This window comes from Cebus imitator, unplaced genomic scaffold, assembly GCF_001604975.1.
Source record: "Cebus imitator isolate Cc_AM_T3 unplaced genomic scaffold, Cebus_imitator-1.0 Scaffold300, whole genome shotgun sequence".
Classification (NCBI taxonomy): Eukaryota; Metazoa; Chordata; class Mammalia; order Primates; family Cebidae; genus Cebus; species Cebus imitator.
In genome coordinates this window covers 62,297-87,205 of record NW_016107615.1, presented here as the reverse complement: position 1 = coordinate 87,205, position 24,909 = coordinate 62,297, and the positions used below count along the sequence as shown (strand labels likewise).

The window sequence follows — 24,909 nt, the reverse complement described above, 5'->3', positions numbered from 1 at the left end:
AGTGACAGTCTTCTATAAAATGGGTGGAACTGGAATCCATTTTGTTGAGGGAAATAAGCCAAGCACAGGAAAATGAATATCACATGTTCTCACTTGTCTGTGGGAGCTAAAAAGAGATCTCAGGAAGAAAGAGGGAAAATTGGTGGTAACCAGAGGCTAGGAGGTGTAGGGAAGAACATCTTCAGGTAAACAGGCAGGAGGGGAGACATAGGCCCTTTCTTGTCTTATCATTTTTTAACAATCAAAGATTAACAACCGGGGCCGGGCGCGGTGGCTCAAGCCTGTAATCCCAGCACTTTGGGAGGCCGAGGCGGGTGGATCACGAGGTCAAGAGATCGAGACCATCCTGGTCAACATGGTGAAACCCCGTCTCTACTAAAAACTACAAAAAATTAGCTGGGCATGGTGGCGCGTGCCTGTAATCCCAGCTACTCAGGAGGCTGAGGCAGGAGAATTGCCTGAACCCAGGAGGCGGAGGTTGCGGTGAGCCGAGATCGCGCCATTGCACTCCAGCCTGGGTAATAAGAGCGAAACTCCGTCTCAAAAAAAAAAAAAAAAAAAAAAAAAAAAAAAAAAAAAAAAAAAAAAAAAAAAAAAAAAAAAAAAGATTAACAACCTCAAAAATTTGAACTCTGAAATACCTCATGTGTGCAAAAAAGCAGAGATTACAATAATTGGCTTAGGAGCATGACAGACTTTGATTTGCATGTGGGCTGTTCTACTCACTAGCTATAGATGAAAGCACTGTATCCTTTTTCTCATCTGTGGAGTGGGGGAACAGCTGTTTTTACTTAATACATTTTATGAAGGATTAATGAGGTAATAATGCATGCTATATATAAAGCATGAGTCCTATAATATATTAATATCTCAATTCACATTATCAGTTATTATTAAGATTATTATTACAGTATTCTTATTGTCCCCATCATATCGAAGTCTGTATTTTCTCCATATTTTGAGTATCTAACTATAATAAATTATATAGTTGATTCTATATGAGATGGTAGAAATTTTTATTCTGTTCTTTTACTAATCTTTTAAAATAAAGGGTTAAAAGCAGTTCCACGTGAAAAATGAAAATATTTTGAAATCTTTTTGATATAGAACAAAATCCTTTAACTGGGAGAATATGAACAAATATTCACACACACACACGCGCACGTGCGCACACACACATACACATGCACGCACACACACGCACACACACACACCCTTTATCTTTGAAGGATGATTCCTGGTAAGCCCACAAAGAAAGGAGGCCTAGGAAAAAGGGTTTCTGTGCTTCAGTGAAGTGCTTTCCCATTCATTATCTCCAAAATTATTGCTTTTCCAGGTTAATATTAGGCTTTTTATTTATACCTGAAATAAGTCTTAGTTATTAAAATAAGAGTAATAGTATCTAATATTAGTGACATTGTCAACGTTTACTAACACATTTATTGGCTGTAGACATAATACATGGCAATGGTAAATAATTTAAAATATGAAACCTGTAACTAAAAAAATAAATTACTATACTCTAATCACCCAAAGATAATAGGACAAATATTAGCATTATAAACTATTCATTTGTATACCAGTCACTGTCTTTTGGGGAGCCATAAGCTACACACTGGAGAGCAATACAGATCCTACACAGTAAATCTTGGTGAGCTTTCCAAGTTAATATATGTAGGTAGACTTTATGTATAATAGCTACTTAGCATTTCATCACATGCATATAATGTATCTAACCATTGTACCTTACAGGAGATTAAGGCTGTTTCCTCAGTTTTACTTAATCTAATTAGATAAGAATGCAATGTTATTGAGGATAGAGACTTTTTCTATTCCATGACTTCAGCTTAAAATAGCATTTAAAAGTTAGACAAAAAAGAAAAATCTTTCAGAGTTCATTGAATAAATAATGTAATATTTATCATCGTTTTAATATTTTTTGAGTTAAAATATACATATAAATTTTATCATCTTTATAGTTCAGTGGTAATAAAAACATTTATATTATTTTCTTTCTCTTCATCTCTTCTTCTTTTTCTACCTTTCCTGACCTCTGGTTATCAACAATTTACTCTCTATCTTCATGAGAAACACTTTTTAGCTTCCACATACGAGTAAGAACGTGTGATAATCATTTTTCTGTGCTTGGCTTATTTCTCTTAACACAATGATCTCCAGTTGCATGCATGTTAGTGCAAATGACAGGAATTCATTGCTTTTTAATGGATGAATAATATTCTACTGTGTATATATAATTTTTTTGATAGGCATTTAGGTTGATTCCCTATTTTGACTACTGTGAAGAGTGCTGCAGTAAATAAGAGTGTGCAGATATCTCTTCAATATATTGATTTTCTTTCTTTTTGGGTATATACCCAGCAGTGGATTTTCTGGATCATATAGTAGTCCTATTTGCAGTTTTTGGAGGAAACCCAATACTGTTCTCCATAGTAGCTGTACAAATTTACATTCCCACCAACAGCATACATGGGTTACACTTTCTCTACACAGATAATAACAGATCTTTGCCAGAATCTGTTCTTATCTGTGTTTTTGATACAAGCCATTTTAACTGGGATGAGTTGATATCTCATTGTGGTTTTAATTAGCATTTATCTGATGATTCGTGATGTTGAATATTATTTTTATAATCTGTTTGACATTTGTCTTCTTCCAAGAAATATCTATTCAGATCTCCTGCTGATTTTTAAATCAGATTATATTTTTTTCTGCTATTGAATTGCTTAAGCTTCTTCTGTATTCTGGTTATTAATTTCTTCTTAGATGAACGGTTTGCAAACATTTTCTTCAATTCTGCAGGTTGCGTTTTCAATTGTTAATTGTTTCCCTTGCTGTACAGAGGCTTGTTAGCTCCGTGTAATGTCATTTGTCTATTTTCGTTTATGGTGTCTGTGCTTTTTGGGTTTTATACAAAAAAAAACTTGCCCAGATCAAAATCCTAACACTTACCCAATGTTTTCTTCTGGTAGTCTAATGTCCTAGATTTAAGTCTTTAATTTATTTTGATTTGATTTTTGTGTGTGGTGAGAGACAGGATCCAGTTTCCTACTTCTGCATTGAGTTATATAGTTTTCCCAACACTGTTTATCCAAAAGTGACAAACATTTTACCCATTGTACGTTCTTGGTGCGTTTGTTGGAAATGAGTTTGCTGCCCTCGCTCACCGCTGATAACCTGTCTTTCCGCATGCACACCCTGCTGCCGCCCGCAGAAACGCTTCGGTTACTCAGTCTTTGGCCACATGAGACCGGTGTCCAGGGTTCTGGCTCCCCATCTCACTCGGGCTTATGCCAAAGTTGTAAAATTTGGTGAAGATGCCCGAGCTTAATGCTTCAAGGTGTAGACCTTTTAGACAACGCCGTAGTGGCTACAATGGGGCCAAATAGAAGCACAGTGATTATGGAGCAAAGCTGGGGAAGTCGCAAAGTCACAAAAGACGGTGTAACTGTTGCAAAGTCAATTGACTTAAAGGATAAATCTAAAACTATTGGAGCTAAACTTGTTCAAGATATTGCCAATAACACAAATGAAGAGGCTGGGGATGGCAGTACCACAGCTACTGTACTGGCACAGTCTCTTGCCAAGGAAGGCTTCAGGAAGATTAGCAAAGGTGCTAATCCAGTGGAAATCAGGAGAGGTGTGGTCTTAGCTGTTGAGGCTGTAATTGCTGAACTTAAAAAGCAGTCTAAACCTGTGACTACCCCTGAAGAAATTGCACAGGTAGCTACAATTTCTGCAAACAGAGACAAAGAAATTGGGAATATCATCTCCGATGCAATGAAAAAGGTTGGAAGAAAGGGTGTCCGCACAGTAAAGGATGGAAAAACGCTGAATGATGAATTAGAAAGTATCGAAGGCGTGAAGTTCGATCGAGGCTGTATTTCTCCATACTTTATTAATACATCAAAAGGTTAGAAATGTGAATTCCAGGATGCCTATGTTCTGTTGAGTGAAAAGAAAATTTCTAGTGTCCAGTCCATTGTACCTTCTCTTGAAAATGCCAGTGCTCACTGTAAGCCTTTGGTCATAATTGCTGAAGACATTGATGGAGAAACTCTAAGCATACTCATCTTGAATAGGCTAAAGTTTGGTCTTCAGGTTGTGGCAGTCAAAGCTCCAGGGTTTGGTGACAATAGAAAGAACCAACTTAAAGATATCGCTGTTGCTACTGGCGATGCAGTGTTTGAAGAGGAGGGATTGACCCTAAATCTTGAAGACGTTTAGCTCATGACTAAGGAAAAGTTGGAGAGGTCATTGTGATGAAAGATGATGCTATGATCTTAAAAGGGAAAGGTGACAAGGCTCAAATTGAAAATGTATTCAAGGAATCATTCAGCAGCTACATGTCACAACTAGTGAATATGAGAAGGAAAAACCGAATGAGCAGCTGGCAAAACTTTCAGACGGAGTAGCAGTGCTGAAGGTTGGTGGGACAAGTGACGTTGAAGTGAAGGAAAACAAAGAGAGTTACGCACGCCCTTAATGCTACAAGAGCTGCTATTGAAGATGGCATTGTTTTGGGAGGGGGTTGTGCCCTGCTTCTGTGCATTCCAGCCTTGAATTCATTGACTCCAGCTAATGAAGATCCAAAAATTGGTATAGAAATTATTAAAAGAACACTCAAAATTCCAGCAAGGATGATTGCTAAGAATGCAGGTGTTAAAGGATCTTCGATAGTTGAGAAAATTATGCAAAGTTGCTCAAAAGTTGGTTATGATGCTATGGCTGGAGATTTTGTGAACATGGTGGAAAAGGAATTATTGACTCGACAAAGGTTGTGAGAACTGCTCTGTTGGATGCTGCTGGCGTGGCCTCTCTGATAACTACAGCAGAAGTTGTAGGTACAGAAATTCCTAAAGAAGAGAAGGACCCTAGAATGGTGCAGTGGGAGGTGATACGGGAGGTGGCACGTTCTAACTCCTACAATAGTGCTTTACCTTTATTAATGAACTGTGAGAGGAAGCCCAAGATGCAGTGTTCCTCACCAATAACTTCAGAGAAGTCAGTTAGAGAAAATGAGGGAAAGGCTAGCTGATGTTTAAGACATCACTATGACCATCAGTTACTAGTTTCAGTTGACAAAATACATAATGGTTTATTGCTGTTATTGTCCATGCCTACAGATAATTTATTTTGTTTTTTTGAATAAAAAGACATTTGTACATTCCTGATATTGGGTAGAAGAGCCATGTACCAATGTGCTGCTTTCAGCTTAAATCACTGAGGCATTTTTATTACTATTCTGTTAAAATCAGGATTTTAGTGCTTGCCAATGCCAGATGAGAAGTTAAGCAGCCTTTCTGTGGCGAGTGAGAATAATTGTGTACAAAGCAGAGAAATATCCAATTATGTGACAACCTTTGTGTAATAAAATTTTGTTTAAGGTTAAAAAAAAGAAAAGAAAATGAGTTTGCTATAAATGCATGGATTTATATTGGTGTTCTCTATTCTGTTCCATTGGTCTATGTGTCTATTTTTATACTGGTATCATTCTGTTTTGATAGCTTCGTAGCAAATTTTGAAGTATCTGTGATGTCTCTAGCTTTTTTATTTTTCCTCAGAATTGTTTTAGCTATTTGGTTTTTTGTGTGGTTCCATATACATTTGATAATTTTTTCCTATTTCTGTGAAGAATGTCATTGGCATTTTGATATAGATTGCATTGAATCTGTACATTATTTTGGACAGTGCTGTCATTTTAACAATATTAGTTCTTCCAGTTCATATGCATGGCATATCTACCCACTGTTGTTGTTCTCTTCAATTTTTTTTCATTAGAGTATTATAGTTTTTCTTATATAGATCTTCCACTTCTCTAGTTAGATTGATTCCTAGGTATTTTACATTTTTTGTAGCCATTTTAAATAGGATTTCTTTTTCAGATTGTTCACTCTCGGCATATATAAATGCTAGTGATTTTTGTATGCTGATTTTGTATCCTGCCACTTTACTGAATGTATCAGTTCTAACAGACTGTTGGTGAAGTCTAGTTTTTTTCTAGGTATAAAATCATATCATTTTCTAACAAGGTTAATTTGACTTTTTTCTTTCCAGTCTGAATGCCCTTTATTTCTTTCTCCTGCCTAATTACTTTGGCCAGGACTTTCAGTGTTACGTTGAATAAAAGTTAGCATCCTTTTCTTGTTTTAGTCCTTAGAGAAAAGGCCTTCAGTTTTTTCCCCATTTATTACAATGTTAGCTGTGAGTTTGTCATACATGACCTGTATTATTTTGAGGTATGTTCCCTCTACACCTATTTTGGCAGAAGTTTTTATTGATAAAGAGATGTTGAATTTTATCAAGTGCTTTTTCAGCATCAATTGAAATAATCATGTGGTTTTTGTTCTTGGCTCTATTAATGTGATATATCCTGTTTGTTGGTTGGTGTATGTTGAATCGTTCTTACATCCCTAGTATAAATCCCACTTGATCATGTTGAATGATCTTTTCAATGTGTTGTCAAATTTGGTTTGCTAATATTTCGTTGAGGATTTTTGCACCTATGTTCATTAGAGATATTGGTCCATAGTTTTCTTTTTTTGTTGTATCCTTATCTGGTTTTGGTTTCAGTGTAATGCCTGGCCTTGTACAATTAGTTTGGAAGTACTCCCTCCTCTTTATTTTTTTTAGTGGTTTGAATAGAATTGGTATTTATTCTCATTTAAATGTTTGGTAGAATTCAGTAGTGAAGCACTCAGGTCATGGACTTTTGTCTGATGAAATACTTTTTATTATGGCTTCAATCTTGTGACTCAGTGTTGGCTTATTGAGGTCTTCTGTTTCTTCATGGTTCAATCTTGGTAGGCTGCATGTGTCCAGAAATGTATCCATTTTTTCTCAGTTTTCCAATTTGTTATCGTGTAGTTTTCACAATAGCATCCAATAATTCTTTTCATTTTTGAGGTCTCAGTTATTATGTCTCCTTTTTGCCTCTGATTTTATTTACTTATTTCTTTTATGTTTTTTATTAATTAGTCTTGCTAAAGGTTTGTTTACCTTAAAAAAACCCAAAGTATTGTTTCATTGATTTTGTTTTAGTGTCCATTTATTTCTGTTCTAATTGTTATTTCTTTACTTATACTAATTTTTGTCTTGGTTTGTTCTTGTTTTTCTAGTTTCTTCATGTGCATCATTAGGTTGTTTATTTGAATTTTTCTACTTTTTTGATATTGGTATTTATTGCTATAAACTTCACTCTTAGAACTGCTTTTGCCACATCCCATAGATTTTGATATGTTATATTTCCATTTTCACTTGTTTCAAAACAGTTTAAAATTTCCTTCCTAATTTCTTCATGGCCTATCAGTCATTCAAAAGAATGTTTTTAACTTCTGTGTGTTTGTTAATTTTTCACATTTCCTCTTGTTATTGTTTTATAGTTTTATTTCATCATGTTTATCAAAAGTACTTGAAATGATTTCCAATTTTTTGAATTTATTCAGTTTTGTTTTATAAAGACCATGCCTAAGACATGGTTTATTCTGGAGAATGTCTCACGTACAAATAGAATGAATGTGTACTCTGTACCAGTTGGGTGAAATGTTCTGTAAATGTCAGTTAGGTCTGTTAGATCTAGTGTGTAGTTTAGCTCTGCTGTTTTGGTGGTGTTGTTGATTTTCTGTCTGGATGATCTGTCCATTACTGAGAGTAGGATACAAAGTCCCTTACTTGTACGGCATCTCTCCCTTTAAATTTACTAACATTTGATTTATACACTTGTGATCTCCAATGTTGGGTGAATATATATATATATATATATATATATATATATATATATATAATTGTTATATCTTGTTGCTGAATTGACTCCTTCATGATTATATGTTGACTTTCTTTGTTTTTTTTTTTTTTCAGTCTTAGATTTGTTGTTGATTTTGTCCGATATAAGTATAGCTACTCATGCTTTTTTTAGTTTTCAGTTCCGTGGAATATCTTTTTCTGCCTCTTCGTTTTCATTCTGTATCTGTCTTTATGGGTTAAGTGGGTATCTTGAATATTGTTGAATCTCATTTATTTATCCATTCACCTATTTTATGTCTTTTAACTGGAGAATTGAGATCATTCCTATTCAGTGTTATTATTGATGAGTAAGTACTTACTGCTGTCATCTCGTTGCCTGTTTTCTAGTTGGTTTGCGACTCTTTACTTTCTTCCTTTCTTACTGTCTCCCTTTGTTGTTAAGTGGTTTTCTCTAGTACTGTATTAATTGGTTCTCAAGCTGCTAATATAGACATACCCGAGACTGGGGAATTTATAAAGAAAGAGAAGTTTAATGGACTCACAGTTCCACGTGGCTGAGGAGGACTCACAATCATGGTGAAACACAAAAGGCACATTTTACATGGCAGCAGGCAAGAAATTATGAGAAACAAGCAAAAGGGGAAATCCTTATGAAACTACCAGATTTTGTGAGACTTATTCACTACCTCAAGAACGGTATGGGGGAAACTGCCCCCATGATTCAAGTTTCTCCCACCAGGTCCTTCCCACAACATGTGGAAATTATGGGACCTAAATTCAAGATGAGATTTGGGTGGGGCCATATCCAAACCATATCACATAGTACGTTTTAATTTGTTACCTTTTATTTTTCATGACTCAATTACACTTTCTTTTTTTTCCTTTTTTTTTTTTTTTTTTTTTATTATACTTTTTTTGCTGTGGTTACTGTGAGGCTTACACAAAAACATCTTACCACAAGTTACTTTAAAAGTGACAGCTTATCTTAAATCACAAACAAAATAAATGAAACGAAGGCAACAAAGAAAAAGAAAAGAATCTACACTTATCCTTATTTCCCTCATTTTGACTTTTCATTGTCTCAAACTACCCATTTTTATATTACCCATCTCTTAACAGGTTTCTGTAGCTATTATTGTTTTTGATAGATTTGTCTTTTGTGCTTAGAGTTATGAATGAAGGCACATCACAATTGTAGTAATAAAGTATTCTGGGTTTGTTCATGTACTTAATTTTACCAACAGGTGTTATACCTTGACAAATTTTTTTCTTTTCTCTTTTGTTTTTTGCACATTAGTTTTTTTTTTTTTTTTTTTTTAGATTCAAGAACTTCTTTCGGAAGACAGGTGTGGTAGTTTTGAATTTTTTCAGCTTTTCTTGTCTGGAAAAGATTTATTTCTCCTTCATATCTGAAAAATAGTATCCTGAGTACAGGATAGCAGTTTTTTTATTTCAGTACTTTGAAAATGTCATTCCACTTTTTCCTGACCTGTACGGTTTCTGTTGAAGAGTCTTTTCCTAGATGAATTGGAGCTCCATTATATGTTATTTTCTTCATTTAGCTTTCTACTTTTAGATCATCTTTTCGTCCTTAACTTTGAGAGTTTTATTATTCTATGCCTTGTGGCCTTGTGGTAGTCTTATTTGGGTCCATTTGATGTGATGTTTTCAGACCTTCCTGTAGCCAGATATTTCAATCTATCTCAAGTTTTAGAAAATTTTCTGTTGTAATTTCTCTGAATAAGCTTTCTACCTGTTACGCCTGCTCAATTCTCTTTTGAACACTAATAATTCTTAGATTTGGACTTTTAAGGTAATTTTCTTTCTGATAGGTGGTCTTCATTCCTTTTGTTTTTTTCTTTTTTATCCTCTGACTGTACTTTCAAATAGATGGTGTTCAAGCTCAGTGATTTTCTTTTTTTTCCCTTTGCTTGGTCCATTCTGCTGTTGAGAGACTCTAAACAGTTCTTCAGTTTAGCAAATGTGTTTCTCAGTTCCAAGTTTGTGTTTGATTTTTTGTTATTATTTCAATCTCTTTGTTAAGTTTATCTGATAAATTTCTGATTTGCTTTTCTCCACTATCTTAGAGATTACTGAGTTTTCTTAAAACCGCTATTTTGACTTTTTGGGAAGAGAGCTCACAAATTACCATCTCATTGGAGTTAGTCACTGGATATTTGCTTTATTCTTTTTAGGAGCTCATGGCTCCCTGTTTGCTGGTATTTCTTGTGGGTATATGTTTATAATTTTGGATTGAAAAATTACTTGTTATTCTAGTTTTCTCTGTCTGGCTTGTTTTGATTTTTATTGGATAAATTTATTTAGCAAATATTTGCTGCTAGGTCACTGCCTTTTTTTCTGCCCCAGGTGGTGCCATAAGCCCAGGTTTACCTTGGTGCTCATAAATAATTAGAGAGCTAATCATGAATCATCAATGGAGGAGGTCCCAAAGAGATTATCCTAGCAGTATGGAAAGGCTAGCTAAAACCTGTGAAACACCTCATCTGTATATTTGAATTCTGGATTGTTGCTGGTGAAAATCTTGAGACTGTTGATTTGTTTTTGGTTTTTGGTAGGGGATGGAGAGTGAAACTTCTTCTATGCCACTTTTTTAAAACTGAAATTCCCATACTGAATTCTTTATATAAAATTCTATGTATGTTTCTGATTATTTCTTTAAGGTTTTCTTTTTTTTTTTCCTTAAAGTTAAACTTCTTGGATAAATAGTCAAGTGTTCTTCCTACCTACATCCTTTCTCTCTGCCTGTCCTTGGGGATATTTCTCCCTTCAGGCAGTCACAATGCTTTCCATGGGTTATGGCAACACCTCTCCTACCAGGGAACCCAAGATGGTAAGAAAACTGGTTGACCAGCTTAGTCTCACCTTTTCCAGTGTAGAATCTATAAGTTGGAAAAGATATTTCACATGCTTGTTGCTTGGCAGAGGAAGTAGGGAGGGGGCTCCCAGATACGTACGTTTGATTCTCCTACCATCTGCATGGAGTTTCTTCAACTGGGTCTGTGGCCCTGGGATCTGTCTCATCTGCTTATTTGAGTTCTGGACTGCTGCTGATGAAAATCTCCATACTACATATTTGTTTTTGGTTTACAGTAGGGAGGTGGGGAGTAAAGGTTGCTTCTATGCCACTTTCTAAAAACTGGAACTCCCATAATGAGTCTCTTTACATAAAATTCTATGTATATTTCCAATTATTTCTTTAAATTTTTTCCTTAAAGTGATTTTTTTTGGCCAAATATTAAGAAATCTGTATCTATTTCTTATAGGCACTTTACAATCTCTATAATTCACTGAAAAATGTTTCAAGTGAAGTAAATGTATCTATGCACATGGTAATATGTACAGAACATACACTGCTACATACTTTATTTGCTTAAAGTTTCTTGTTTATGTATAACATCTGAAAAAGTGACATACATTACATAATTGTACTTTAAAATTTTTTAAGAAAAAAATATTATTTAAAAAGGAGATAAAAAGCACACTAATGGCCTAGGTGTGGTGGTTCATGCCTGTAATCCCAGCACTTTGGGAGGCCGAGGTGGGGTGGAACACCCGAGGTCAGGAGTTCAAGACCAGTCTGGGCAACATGGCGAAACCCTGTCTCTACTAAAAATACACAAATTAGCTGGGTGTGGTGGCACATGACTGTAATCCCAGCTACTCAGAAGGCTGAGGCAGGAGAATTGCTTGAGCCCGGGAGGTGGAGGTTGCAGTGAGCTGAGATTGCTCCACTGCTCTCCAGCTTGGGCGACAGAGTGAGACTCTGTCTCAGAAAAAAAAAAAAAAGTAAACAAAGAAAGACCATTAAAATATCAGTCCAGGAAGATCAAGACCCAGCTAACATATATACCAAAAAGAGAAACGATGAAACATTAATGAGATAACATAAGCAAAGTCTTCAATATGACGACTCTATAATCTTTCTGTCACTTTAAATGCCATTTGTTTCAGCCTTTACTCAACAACATTTTCTCTTGCAAAGTTTATATTTGGTTAATCTCTCATTCAGTGCATGAGTGTATTTTAGTTCCCTTCCTTGTAATATTTGAGTCCCTTCCTTTTCACCCTTTTCCTTTTTCTCATTTCTACTGCATGCTACAAACACGTGTCTTCTCCTTTTGTGAGCCACTCTTCACTCAACCTGGATATCAATGAGCAGATGATACTCAGAATCGTTTTCACTTTGTTGGGATCACCCTTTCTTAATTTTACCTGCGGAACATTTCAAAGTCCTTGCAGCGTGGAAAGGCTGGCTAGGACTTGTGGAACACGTCACCTGCATATTTGAGTTCTGGGTTGTTGCTGATGAAAATCTTGATACTGTATATTTGTTTTTGGTTTTCAGTAAGGGGTGGGGAGTAAAATTTGAAATTGTTACCTATTCCAAAGATATCAGATTAGATTATAGCTTCCTGTTATTTTAATCTATCTTTATCTAAGGGTTGTTATACCTGGCTTCTGTGGAATTTATATACTGAAGATACATCCTAAACAGAATTCAGGATTAAACAGCAGAGTAGTAATATAGCTGTTGATCGCCAAATTTATATCTCTTGAATTTTTTTCGCTCAAGTCCCAAGCTCAGGTAGCCAACTGCAGACTGTATTAGGCATGTCAAACTTGGCAGGTTCGCTAACTGTAGGCCTCTTCTCTCTACCTTCTTATCTTTTTTTGTACCATTCTCTTCCTGGTTCTTTACATTCCTTCTTTCTTTTACTAGAAAGCTCCAATATTGTTCCACATTCAGGGCCTTTGCACTATCTGCTCTTTCTGTCTCAAATACTCTTGCCTCAAATCTGTACACGACTGGCTCCTTCTCTTCATTCAGGTGTCAGCTTTAATGCCTTGCCCTCAGAGGGGCATTCCCTGCTAAGGACGTAAGGCAGGCCCTTTCTCCATAATTCTCTATCCCACTATTCCACCACTCTGTTTCACGTTATTCATAGAGCTTTCTTTTTTTTTTTTTTTAAGTGTACTTTTTTGAGTCAGGATCTCATTCTGTTGCCTAGGCTAGAGTGCAGTGGCCCAGTCATGGCTCACTGCTCCCCAGACTCAGGTAATCCTCCCATCTCATCCTCTTGAGTAGCTGGGACTACAGGCACTTGCCACCTTGCCCATCTAAGTTTCGTATCTTTGTAAAGACGGTGTTTCACCATGTTGCCCAGGCTGGTCTTGCACTCCGGGGCTAAAGTGGTCTGCCCACCACGGCCTTCCAAAGTGCTGGGATTACAGGCCAAGCACTTTTACTATCTGATTTTTTAATCATATTGATTTGTTTATTGTCTTTCCCTCCTCACTATGTACAAGCTCTATGGGAAACAAGATATTATTCGTATCTCTATGTAACAAGTAAATACTATGTGGTACATAGTAGCCACATAGTACAATTTTTTTACTAAATGACTAAATGATATAATTTTGCAGTAAGTTCAACACAAATGTTTATTTTTTTCACTGTAGACCATGTCACTGTTCTTGTGTTGAATATTAAAGGAAGTCATTGGCTTGAATTTAGAAGTGATGTTGTACAGACAGTATGCATTTTTAATCTCCAGGCTCAAATTAAGGGTGATAAACTGTGGTGTAAAGAACCTGAAATCCACAGAGTAAAAAGCAGATTCCAGTCTTCTGTTTTTCACCCTTATTCTGTAGCATATACTTATTGACAGGAATGGTAGACAAAAACAGATGCCACCATCTAAACTAATTATCTCTCTTCAGAAAATGTATATGTGAATTAGAATAAATTCTAATTATATGTGGTATTACTCCCCCCCAGATTTTCCTAATTTTTTCATTCTAAGTTGGAACAGGGACATTGTTAGGGAGCTGACAAACAGGCTTGGTTTCAGGCCACCATCTTCTTAAAAATTTGGTTCCTGCTTACAAAGAGGGTATTCAATACTTTTCAATTTAGGAAGCAAGGACTTTGATTGTTTTGGGTCCTCAGGTTACTTTAGAACCTGATGAGGCAGGGGCATCAAGTTCAAAAGCTACTGTGCATGGGTTGAAGCCTAGTATGATGAATTCTAAGTCTCATCATGTGCAGTTGAAACAACCTCAGATAAGAGATAGCTTTGCACCTACTTGGCTTACAGAGATACCAAAATTTGACAATAACATTTGGTTCTTCCTCTAACCTCTACCTTCATCAGATTTCTCATCTAAGCTTTAACGTGTTTGTTTGTAATTACTAAGTACTAAAGCATTGCCATTGGAATGTGTCGTTTTCTCCTTCCTGAGATTAGCTGTTATACAGTCATGCTCAGATATCAATTATTTTCACCAATATATGAGCGAGATATATGGGATATTAATGTTCAGAAAACTGAACAAACATGTGGGTGCATATGGTAGTATAATTCCTAGTGGAGGAGTGAGTTTACAGCAGGAATGTCACATATTGGCTTCAACTGGCCCTTTAGTTTTGCCTGCACTATCCTGAATACATCCCATCAAGTTTGATTGAAACTTCCATTTATGAAGTTTTAACTGTGAATTGGAATGATTTTAGATTTTCATAATCCAGTCACAGGACTCCCCACATCCCCCTTTTTTTGCAGTAGTTAAGTTTCAAAATCTCTTCTCTAATCTAGCTGAATATTCTACTTGTTTTGCTTGGCTGAAGCTCAGAAATGTCCGATAATCAACGCAGGTATTTTTTAAATCTTAGACTTTTTTTGCACTATAAATAACATTGTCTTCAGCAAGCTCTTGGTGGTGTTATCAGCTGCTTTGTCACTCACATCTAGGACTTACGTTCTCTTGTGAACAGAAACAATTTCATAGAACCTCAACATATGATAAGACCACTCTGTGACCATAATTGATCAAAACAAAGACTGTTCTAAAACTACGTCTGGACACAAAGCATGAACATTGTCCAAGTCATAAAATGCTAAATATCTCTCTTTGACTAATATGAATGACAACTGTGCATGTGTGTATTTTTTCCCAACTATGGTTTTAGCCTCACTTTAGTCTGCCCTTTCTATAAATAAGATTTATTGAGATACGCAATTATAAAATAATCCCTGTTTTGTGGTAACACTCAATGCATAGGAAAGCCCTACTTCATTAGGCCCTCCTCAAAATTTCGCAACCGTAGCCCAAGTCCTTTAAGTCTTTCACTGAGATACCCAGGAGACCCCATGATATACATTCTCTCTTGAGGCAATGAGTGTTAAGTCCAACTTGTTCAACTATATTTGTTCCTGATGGTCTTTGGCTGGAAGGCATTGACAGAACATTATATCTGCTGGCAACTGGTAAAATTTCACTTACTCTCAGACAATGTCAATAAAGGGAAATTCTGGGGCTTCTCTTTGGGTTAACTCACATGAGAGTATACACTGTACAATCATGCAGACAGCCAAAGCTTCTGAGATTCGCTAATAGAAATAAGACTTCCTTCTCCAAAAGACCACAGCTCTGTGTCTGAGGACAGTCACACTCAACTTGTAATGCGCATGTGAATCACCTGGTGATCTGGCTTTACACAACGCAGGTTCCTATTCAGTATGTCTGGGTGGGGTCTGAGATTCTGCCTTTCCTTTTTTCTTTTTTTTTTTTAACCCTTTTTTTTTTTTCTCTTTTTTTTTTTTTCTTTTTTGAGACAGAGTCTTGCTCTGTCACCCAGGCTAGAGTGCAGTGTACAATCTTGGCTCACTGCAACCTCCATCTCCCGGGTTCAAGCGATTTTCCTGTCTCAGCCTTACATGTAGCTGTGATTATAGGTGTGCGCCACCACACCCGGGTAATTTTCATATTTTTAGTAGAGAAGGGGTTTCGTTATGTTGCCCAGGCTGGTCTCAAATTCCTGACCTCAGGTGATCCACTTGCCTTGGTCTCCCTAAGTGCTGGGATTACAGGCGTAGGCCACCATGCTTGGCCTGAGATTCTGCTTTTCTAACAATTTCTCAGGTGATGTTGAGGGCCAAACTTTGAGTCGCAAGTTTTTAATGGGTCCACAGGCTATAGATTTGAGCTCCTATTCCCCCTTTTCCCACAATTAGGGAAAAAGATGACTACATTACCAGGTAGAACAAGGAGAGAGGTGATCCTAGCAGGAGTGTAGGAAAGTGTCTTACTCATCTCAGGCTACTATAAAAAAATACTACAGACTGAGTAGTTTATAAACAATGGAAATTTATTTTTTACATATTTATAGGCTATAAATCTAAGATCAAAATGGCAGCATGGTCAGGCTCTGGTAAGGGTCCTTTTCCAGGTAGCTGACTGCTGATTTCTCATTGTATCCTCACATGGTGGAGAGCAGAGAGAAGCAACTTGGGACCTTTATAAGGGTAATAATACCACCCTTGAGGGCTTCTTCCTCGTGATCTCAACTAATCCTAATTAATGACCAAAAGCCTCACTTCCTAATGCCATCACATTGGAGGATAGAGTTTCAACACATGCATTTTGGGGAGGAGATAGTCCTTAAGAGTGAGGCCAGAAAGGCAAAAACAAAACAAAACAAAAATAAAACAAAAAACAAAACAAACCAATAGAGGGCAAATTATCAAACAAGATCTGACTGTGAGCAACTGGAGCTCACTGCTATAGAAGAACTCAGGTGTCTGGCTAGACCATGCCTTAGAATTAGCTCGAGGAAACGGTGAGGATTCTATCCGTTGAAGTCTGCCTCTAGGGACAGTAACTCCTATCCCTTTTTTCTTGTCTTGATGGCAAGGCTATTGTGCTACCAAACCCAAAACAAAGCAAAACAAAACAAAAACATCCAGTAGAAAGTTGTGTTTATTTATAGTGACCAACTTTCAGCTTAGAGGTGAACACCAAGAGGAGATGGGTGGGACATTGACATCATCTGTCACTTGAATGCCAGATGATTTATTAACACACAGGTGAGAAGCAATTCACCTATCCCCTCAAGAAACTCTAGGTGTTCCAGATGAAGGGGAGAGTATCCTTGAACTAGCTTCTGTCACAAACAACCTTGTCTACTGTGGGTTGACAGGAGGACCTCCTGAGAGACCCTCATGCATCATCTCAAGTAGATGAAATCTTGCTGGTCAGATAAACAAAGCTCACTTATCTTCATCTTCATCAGCTGTAACTGCTATCTGGCAATAGCCATTCTGCAAGTCCAGCAAGGTGAACTCTAGGTGCTTTTACAAACAGCTTATCGATCACTTCTAATTCAACAATTACGGTATAATAATGCACACACTTTCAATTTTTTCTAGTCTCCTTTCTCACTATTGCAATTGGAGAAGCACATGGGCTATGACTCAGTAATGATCCTATTAACCAACAGTTCCTCAAGACGATCCCAGAGGTCATTAATCTCCCCACAAAAAGCAATCCTCCTAGATTGTTCCAGAAATGCCCTTGAGTCATTTAACATGATGGTATGCTGCTCCCCTTGGGCATATCCCACACGCCAGGCATGCAGGGATTGACTTCAGTTTTCACATTAACCTCTTCTGCTCAGATGCTAAAGAAACCACAAAGTGCAAGAATACTAGGCTCAGGTCATGGGTGTTGTTTTTAGGGATTATTTTCTTTTTTTGTGTCCATATGTGATTAGGCATTATACATTAGCCATGTTTGATGTGACTTAATATCTCTTATGCCTGGCCATAGTGAGCTACAAGATGAAAAGAGAGTTATCTTTTCACTATCGCCAAATCCAGTACAGGACGCATGACATAGCTGCTTCCTAGGTATTACTTTACGATCTCTTCGGGAGTTTTTAATGCCAGAATAATGCTCCTGTTAGGACAAGCTTCTTTTACCCAAACTCAATTTTGGTAGATCATATGTTAACCCGAAAAACACCTGGACATCATATTTATCTGGTTTTGTATGGCATGGCCTGTCTTCTCATTTAGTTTCTGGATTGGTCTACCGTTCCTGAGAGTAAAGATGATAGATTTAGGTTGAGACTATTCTTCGGAGAGGCAGGGATAAACTTCTGCAGTAACTTTTTGATATTCCCATTGTTAACTCTAGTTTCTCTTTTTCCTGATTGTAAGAGGGTAGGTCCCTAGCATTACAGCTGATGAGGACTTCCATGAAATTTCCCTACATTTCTAGTAGAAAGAAAAGTTCAGAGTGACTAAGTCTTGTTTCTTTCTTTTTTTATTGGGGTAGAGGGAAAGAAAGAAAATCAAGTAGTACTATGGGGAGAGGAAAAACCATCATGCCATACACACTTAAAAAAGCTTCTAGGCCATAGACGTGATTCCAGGTCTATAGCCACAGCAAGGCCTCCCCCATCAAAGACTGTGCTGGGACACAGCTCCTAGTTCTGATACTTGGTCTCACAAGCTTCTAAAGCTGCTGTTTTTGCTTTCTCTGGGGTAATATTTATTATTTGTGAGAAATAAGAGAAAGGTGTCAGTTCTTCAAGTGTCATACACTCTAAAGGTTCTGAATTTTAAGTTTGAGAGTGCTCATGTTGTCGCTCTAAATGGGACTGATTTGCTAATTTTAGTTGTATTTTTTTCTGGATTACCCTTTACCACAGCTTTCCCAGTACCAATGTTGAACTGAAAATCTTTCTCTTCCTGCCCGTGTTGTTGTGAATCAAACTTCTAGATCCCTATCATTTTCACTCACTTAGTTGACTTTGATCTAATAGGCTATAGTCCTAGAAATTTCCATAAGTGGCCCTAGCTATCCATACACATCTAGTTTGGAGACTGGATTCTGGTAGATTACCCTGCCTCTTTGTACTAGTGCTCTGCTGTGAGAGTGAGGATGCTTCATGTTGCAACTGGTGCTATTGTGACTTCTCAGTACCCAGGACTGATGTGCTAGGATGTCACCTCCTGCACTGGATGGCCTTTTCCACTTCCATCCATTCCCTCTCTCCCTGCAGATGTCCTTTCAGAAAAGGGGGTTAGGGGATGACTCAAAAATCCTTTTTCTTTTCTAACCAAATACTGTCCATCAACATTTCTATCTGCCTTTAACCTGACACCTTCCGTCTAATCTTATAAGCAGGTGCTGTTTCCAGGTGTTTACTTCACAAATGTAGGTGTCGTCATCACTGTGCTTTCTTACCTATGAAGCTGGCGTGCACTCTTCCCTTATTTAAAGAGTGTGCCATCAGCGTCAATTAAAATCTACTGTTGTGTCTTCAAGAACACCTATATTTCTACTCTTTTTAATCATGGCTTCCTTTATTACTTGAAATGCACTCTGATTTAACTACTTCCCCAACTTAAAATATTGAAACGTAGGGTAATATTGGCAGAAGAAGTATTAAAAAACATTTACTGTAACCTGTCCTTTCGTAGGTGAAGATACTGAGGCCTAGAAAAGTTGTGACTAAGCAAATGGTAAACAGCTATCTAGAATCAGAATCCAATATAGCAGAAAGGTATTACATGCTCTTTCCTCAGAGAGAAGCCCTGTTGAGTGTAAGCACCTGACTTTTTATCAACAGATGACACATTACATTTTGCTACTTACTTATCAATATTTGCTTTTGTTGGCGTATGCTCCCTGTGAGATTCTAAGCTCTTCATAGGCAGAGGCTGTGTCTCACTCATTTCTGCTATTCTCTCTATTATTAAGCATAACATACTGCACTGGGAAACAGCTGGTGCTCACTAAGTGTGTAACCAGTAAACAATGCATGAACAAATGAGTGAGTGATCTTTTGCTAACAGTTATAAGGCAATATAGCTTAATAAGAAGTAATGGGTGGTTTGGAATGCCAGTTGTTTTGTACCACGTTACCTAAACAGTTGGTTAATTTAAAAGTGATATGAGTTTTATCATCACGTAGACAAAAACAGCTTATTAATTGGATTGTTCACTTTCTAGTTTGTGGCTGTGAGATCATGTAGATGGAAATTCATAGTGTTTTGTTTTGTTCTCAGATAAAGCAATGTTTAATTGGATGATATTGACCAAGTAAATTAAAGTCTTTCTGGGTCTTCTCCTCTCCATCTGCTAACAAGTGTAGCCAAGTGAGCCTGCTCACTGCTTCACAAGAAAATTGTCATGCTAACATCTTTGTAAAAGACAACTTCCTGGAGAGATATAAAAGGTCAAGTGGCTTAGTTCCTATCTCTGCTTAAGGAAGAGTCTGTAAATGAATGGTTTTATTCTTATTTATCAACCCAACTTTGTGTCACTTATGGCAATTTGTGTGGCCTGGAACTCTTCCTCATCTTCTTAATTTCACATTCATATTTACCAAGTAATATAATTACAAAAATTGCAAGTAAGACACTTGACGGATATTCTGTGGTTCTTTGGCTCCTGTGGTTCCTTGGACGTAAACACACACCCACACACACATGAAGAGAGGAAGAAAGAGAAATACAGAGAGATAATGAATAAAATATTCACTTTCGATATGTTCAAGTTCTTTAGTTATTGAAAGTTTTTTTCAAGAAAAAATAGATTAAAAAATCAATTATTGACTTTAACACATAACTTATTCCTATGAGTTTTCCAAAGGGAAACGTCTAAGTTCTAAAAGTGACCAACATATGATCTAAAAACCAAACATATCCATATTTTTTATAGATTTATTTTTGGTGTTCATGCTTTATACCAAGTCTTCAAGTTCTTTTGTTGTTGAAAATTTTTTCAAGAAAAAAATAGAAATAAGTAATCGATTATTGACTTTAACACATTACCTATTCTTGTGAGTTTTCCAAAAGGAAAGGTCTAACTTTGAGTTCTAAAAGAGACCAACATGTGACCTAAAAACCTGACATATTCATATTTGTTATGGATTTCCCCTTTGTCTTCACGCTTTGTACCACGTCTATTGAGTCTTAGTCTTCTCAAACGTTCTCTGCCTGTTTTCTCCCTCCTCCAAATCATCATGTGTATCACTACTATCATCTAAATAAAAACACATCCTTGGCCGGGCGCAGTGGCTCACGCCTGTAATCTCAACACTTTGGGAGGCCAAGGTGGGTGGATCACCTGAGATCAGGAGTTCGAGACCAGCCTGGCCAACACAGTGAAACCCCATCTCTACTAAAAACACAAAAACTTAGCTCGGTGTGGTGGTGCATGCCTGTAATCCCAGAAATGGTGAGGCTGAGGTCGGAGAATTGCTTGAACCCAGGAGGCAGAGGTTGCAGTGAGGTGAGATCACATCACTGCACTCCAGTCTGGACAACAAGAATAAAACTCTGACTCAAAAAACAAAAATCCTGAGCTAAATCCTTCTCAAGCGCCTTCAATCAATCACATACTATGGACTACAGGAGGGATTGGCAAGCTATGGCATGTAGGCCAAATCCAACCTACTGCCTGTTTCCATAAATGCAATTTATTGGAACGAAGATACGCTTATTCATTTACTAATTGCCTATGGCTGCTTTGGTACTACAGAGGCAGAGTTAAGCAGGCCCCACGAAGCCTAAAATAATCACTTTACAGAAAAGAGTTTAGCTGACTTCTGCACTGCAGCATAAAATAAAGACTCTACAGCCTGGCATTTATTGCCTTTCATAAATGATATTTAGCACATAATAGATTATGCATAAAACTCTAATCTAGGTGACAATTCATGTTGAAAATATATCTGCACTATTAATTCCTAGCAAAGTTTCTTAGCTGTAGCAGTCTCCGGTCCTGGGATACAGTGGGCAGTGCAGTGTTATGGCAGGCACATAGCCCCTGCAGTCAGACATGTATAAGTTCGAATTCTATCTCTGGCATGTAGTAGCTGCATGAATTTGAGCAAGTTAGTTTTCTTTTCTGGTTTCTTTATTTGTAAAATAACTATACAAATGAAGGTTCTAAAAATAAACTAACATATTTAAAGTGCCCAGTACATTGGCTGCGTGTGATAACTCACATCTGCAATCCGAGAACTGGGAGGCGGAAGTTGCAGTGAAAAGAGATCATGCCACTGCACTCCAGCCTGGGCAACAGAGTGAGACTAAGTTTCAAAAAAAAACCTAGTACGATACCTGAAATATAATAATTCATACTCAAGAATGATATTATATGCTTTCTTGATTAGTCCAGAGGTAGGTTAGCTTGGAAGATATTAATCTGCTTGAGCTACCATAATAGAATACCATAGATTAGGTAGAATAAACAACAGACATTTATTTTTTCACAGCACTGGAAGCTGGAAAGTCCAAGATCAAGGTCTTGGCCAATTAGTTTTCTGGTGAGAATTCTCTCCTTATACTGCAGAAAAAAAGAGAGAGTGAGCCCTTTGGTGTCTTTTCTTTTCAGGACACAAATCCCATTTGGTCAAAGCCTCACCCTTATGACCTCATTTAACCTTAATTATTTCCTTATAGGCCTTGTCTCCAAATGCAGTCACCTGGGGGTTAGAACTTCAATATATGAATTTCGAAGGGAAATAATTTAGTCCATAGCATATGACATACAGACAGTGGTGGTTTATTATTCAGTTTTTACTGCATGGATTGGCCATTGTATCTTCCAAATAATGGATTTCATTGTTAAGTGAGGTGGGCATTTGCTTTTCAAATTTCAATGCCATGTCATCTCATTAACATAGTGTGATATTCATGTGCATTGTTAAGCTGCAAAAGCATATTACACAACCATGTATATGGTATGATTATGCATTTGGTAAAAACACAGAAAAAAGAATCACAGGATATATGCCCACAAATTCACTGTTATTCCTAAGCGGTAGAATAATGGACAATTTTTTTAAAAAACCTCTTTTTTAAAAAAATTTACTGCTTATTATACAATGAATGTGAACATATGAAAATATAAATACCTGAATAAAAACATCATACAACAAACTGAAATATATACACATTCTGACAATGTCCATAGCTTTCTAGTGCTTTTTAAAAATTGAGGTAACATTTATAGAACACAATATTAATCATTTTGAAGTGTACACTTCAGACGCATTTAGTACATTCAAATATTGCACAACCATCACGTCTATCTAGTTTATGTCCATAACTTTTCAAAACAACTTTATTGAGGTATAACCAACATCTCATAAAATTCCCCCATATAAAATGCACGATTCAAATATTTGTGTTAATTTACGGTTATACAACCATCACCATAATCCAGTTTGTACAACAGCTCCATCTCCCTAATAAGATTCTTTGTATCCATTTAGATTTAACCCTCATTCTCACTTCCAAACCCAGGGAACAACTAGCAACTGTCTATTTTCTTAGAGTTCCCTTTCTTGACATTTTACATATATGAAATCCTATAATATGTGATCTTTTATTTTTGGCTTCTTTTACTTTTCATATTTTTGAGGTTTATCTATGTTGTGGTATTTTATTCCTGTTTATTGTTGAATAAAATTCCATTGTATGGTTATACTATGTTTTGCTTATCTACTCACGCATGGACATGGATTTTTTTCTACATTTTGTAGATTAGGAATAATTTTAATATTAACATTCATATGCAAGTATATATGGACATGAGCTTTTATTTCTCTGGGGTAGGATTTTAGAAGTGCAATTACTGAGTTGTATGGGAAAGTTATATATGCATGTTTATAAAACTGCCACATGGTTTTCTTCAGAACTAGGCTTTTGATTTACACAAACATGAGGGAAGAATAACACTTTTAACTTTTATAAATTATGCAGCATGGTCTGTTTCTTATGGCCTCTACATCTATTTCCTTTCCTAAAAAATGAGGCTACAAATCAAACTTATTTCATAGAGTTATTGTAAAGATTAATGGTTTAAAGAACAATTAAAGGATTAAAGAACAATGCTTACAGATGTGAACCTTGTGTTAGCTGTTATTATGGAATATGTTCACGTGACTGGGATTCCACCTCAAATTTCTTGCATAGACATTATATGAAACATTATTTATCACTTGCTCTTTATAGTTTTTTTTCAGTTAAATAATAACTTGTAGACTCTTACATTTTTTGGAATTTTCTTCCAAGTCTTCTCAAAGCACTCTACTTAGTAGAGTGCTTTGAGAAGACTTGGAAGAAATATAAAAATTATATTTTAATTATAACTCTATGAAGATTAATTTATAAAAATTAATCTTCATAGAGATACCAACTCATTTATTTTACACTCATATAGCATATTTATGCTTCACTAGTTTATGAAATTGTATGTCTCAAATGGCTGGAGCTGACAGCCTACTGGACATGAGTGTTCATATACTGGGGATATTGGTAAGTTTTATGAATTAAGGGACATTTTCTGGTAAACCTGTTGCTATTTGTGGAACACGGCAAAAATCCTTTACTGTATATAACAGTTCCTGAGGAATTTCTACTAGTTACAAAGTTAAAGAAAAGGACATGACAATACATGCTTGACTGTACATTCTGCAAAATCTGAACTAGAACTTAGCATATTTATTATGTAAGATACAGTATAGCCATTATAACCATGAAACAGTATTTGGGAGTAATTATTAATGAAAATGGAAAATATATTAAAATTAAAAATTTCAATAAAATTAGTCTTGAAGAAACTGTGGCCCTAAGCTAAACAAATGGAAAATCAACAACTTTTCTTGAATCTCTCAGGGAACAGAAGTTACACAGCAAACTGACGCCCAGAAATCTGTAGAGACAGGCAAATCCAGAGTCAAAACCAAGGTCTCCTTACCTGGAGTAGAAGCAAGTGGAGCCATAAGCCGGAAGGAATATTTAAATGGTAATTTAAAATCATTTAAATATTTAAAAGCAGGAGGCTGAGTGTGTACACATAAAATCTGTAATTGAATATTGGTAGTAGCTTTATTAATAATCACCTGAAACTAGAAAAAACCAAGATGTCCTTAAACAGATGAATGAAAAAAACAAATTGTGATGTATGCATATAAGAGAATATTATTCAGCACCAAAAAGAAACTGTCATGCCACAAAAAAGACATGGATGAATCTTAACTCATTCTTTTCTTTTTTTTTTCTTTTTTCTTCTCTTTTCTTTTCCCCTCCCTCCCTCCCTCCTTCCTTCCTTCCTTTCTTCTTTCTTTTCAAGACAAAGTCTTGCTCTGTCACCCAGGCTAGAGTGCAGTGGCATGATCTCGGCTCACTGCAACCTCCACCTCCCTGGTTTAAGTGATTCTCGTGCCTCAGCCTCCCAAGTAGCTGGGTCTACAGACATGTGTCACCATGCCTGCATTTTTAGTGGAGATGGGGTTTCATCATGTTGGCCAGGCTGTTCTCA

At 36.5% G+C, this 24,909-nt stretch overlaps 1 pseudogene; it reads left to right on the top strand.

Annotated features, from left to right (window-relative positions):
* Positions 1 to 3,262: 3,262 nt before the first annotated feature.
* Positions 3,263 to 5,056, top strand: LOC108285555 (annotated as a pseudogene).
* Positions 5,057 to 24,909: the final 19,853 nt, after the last annotated feature.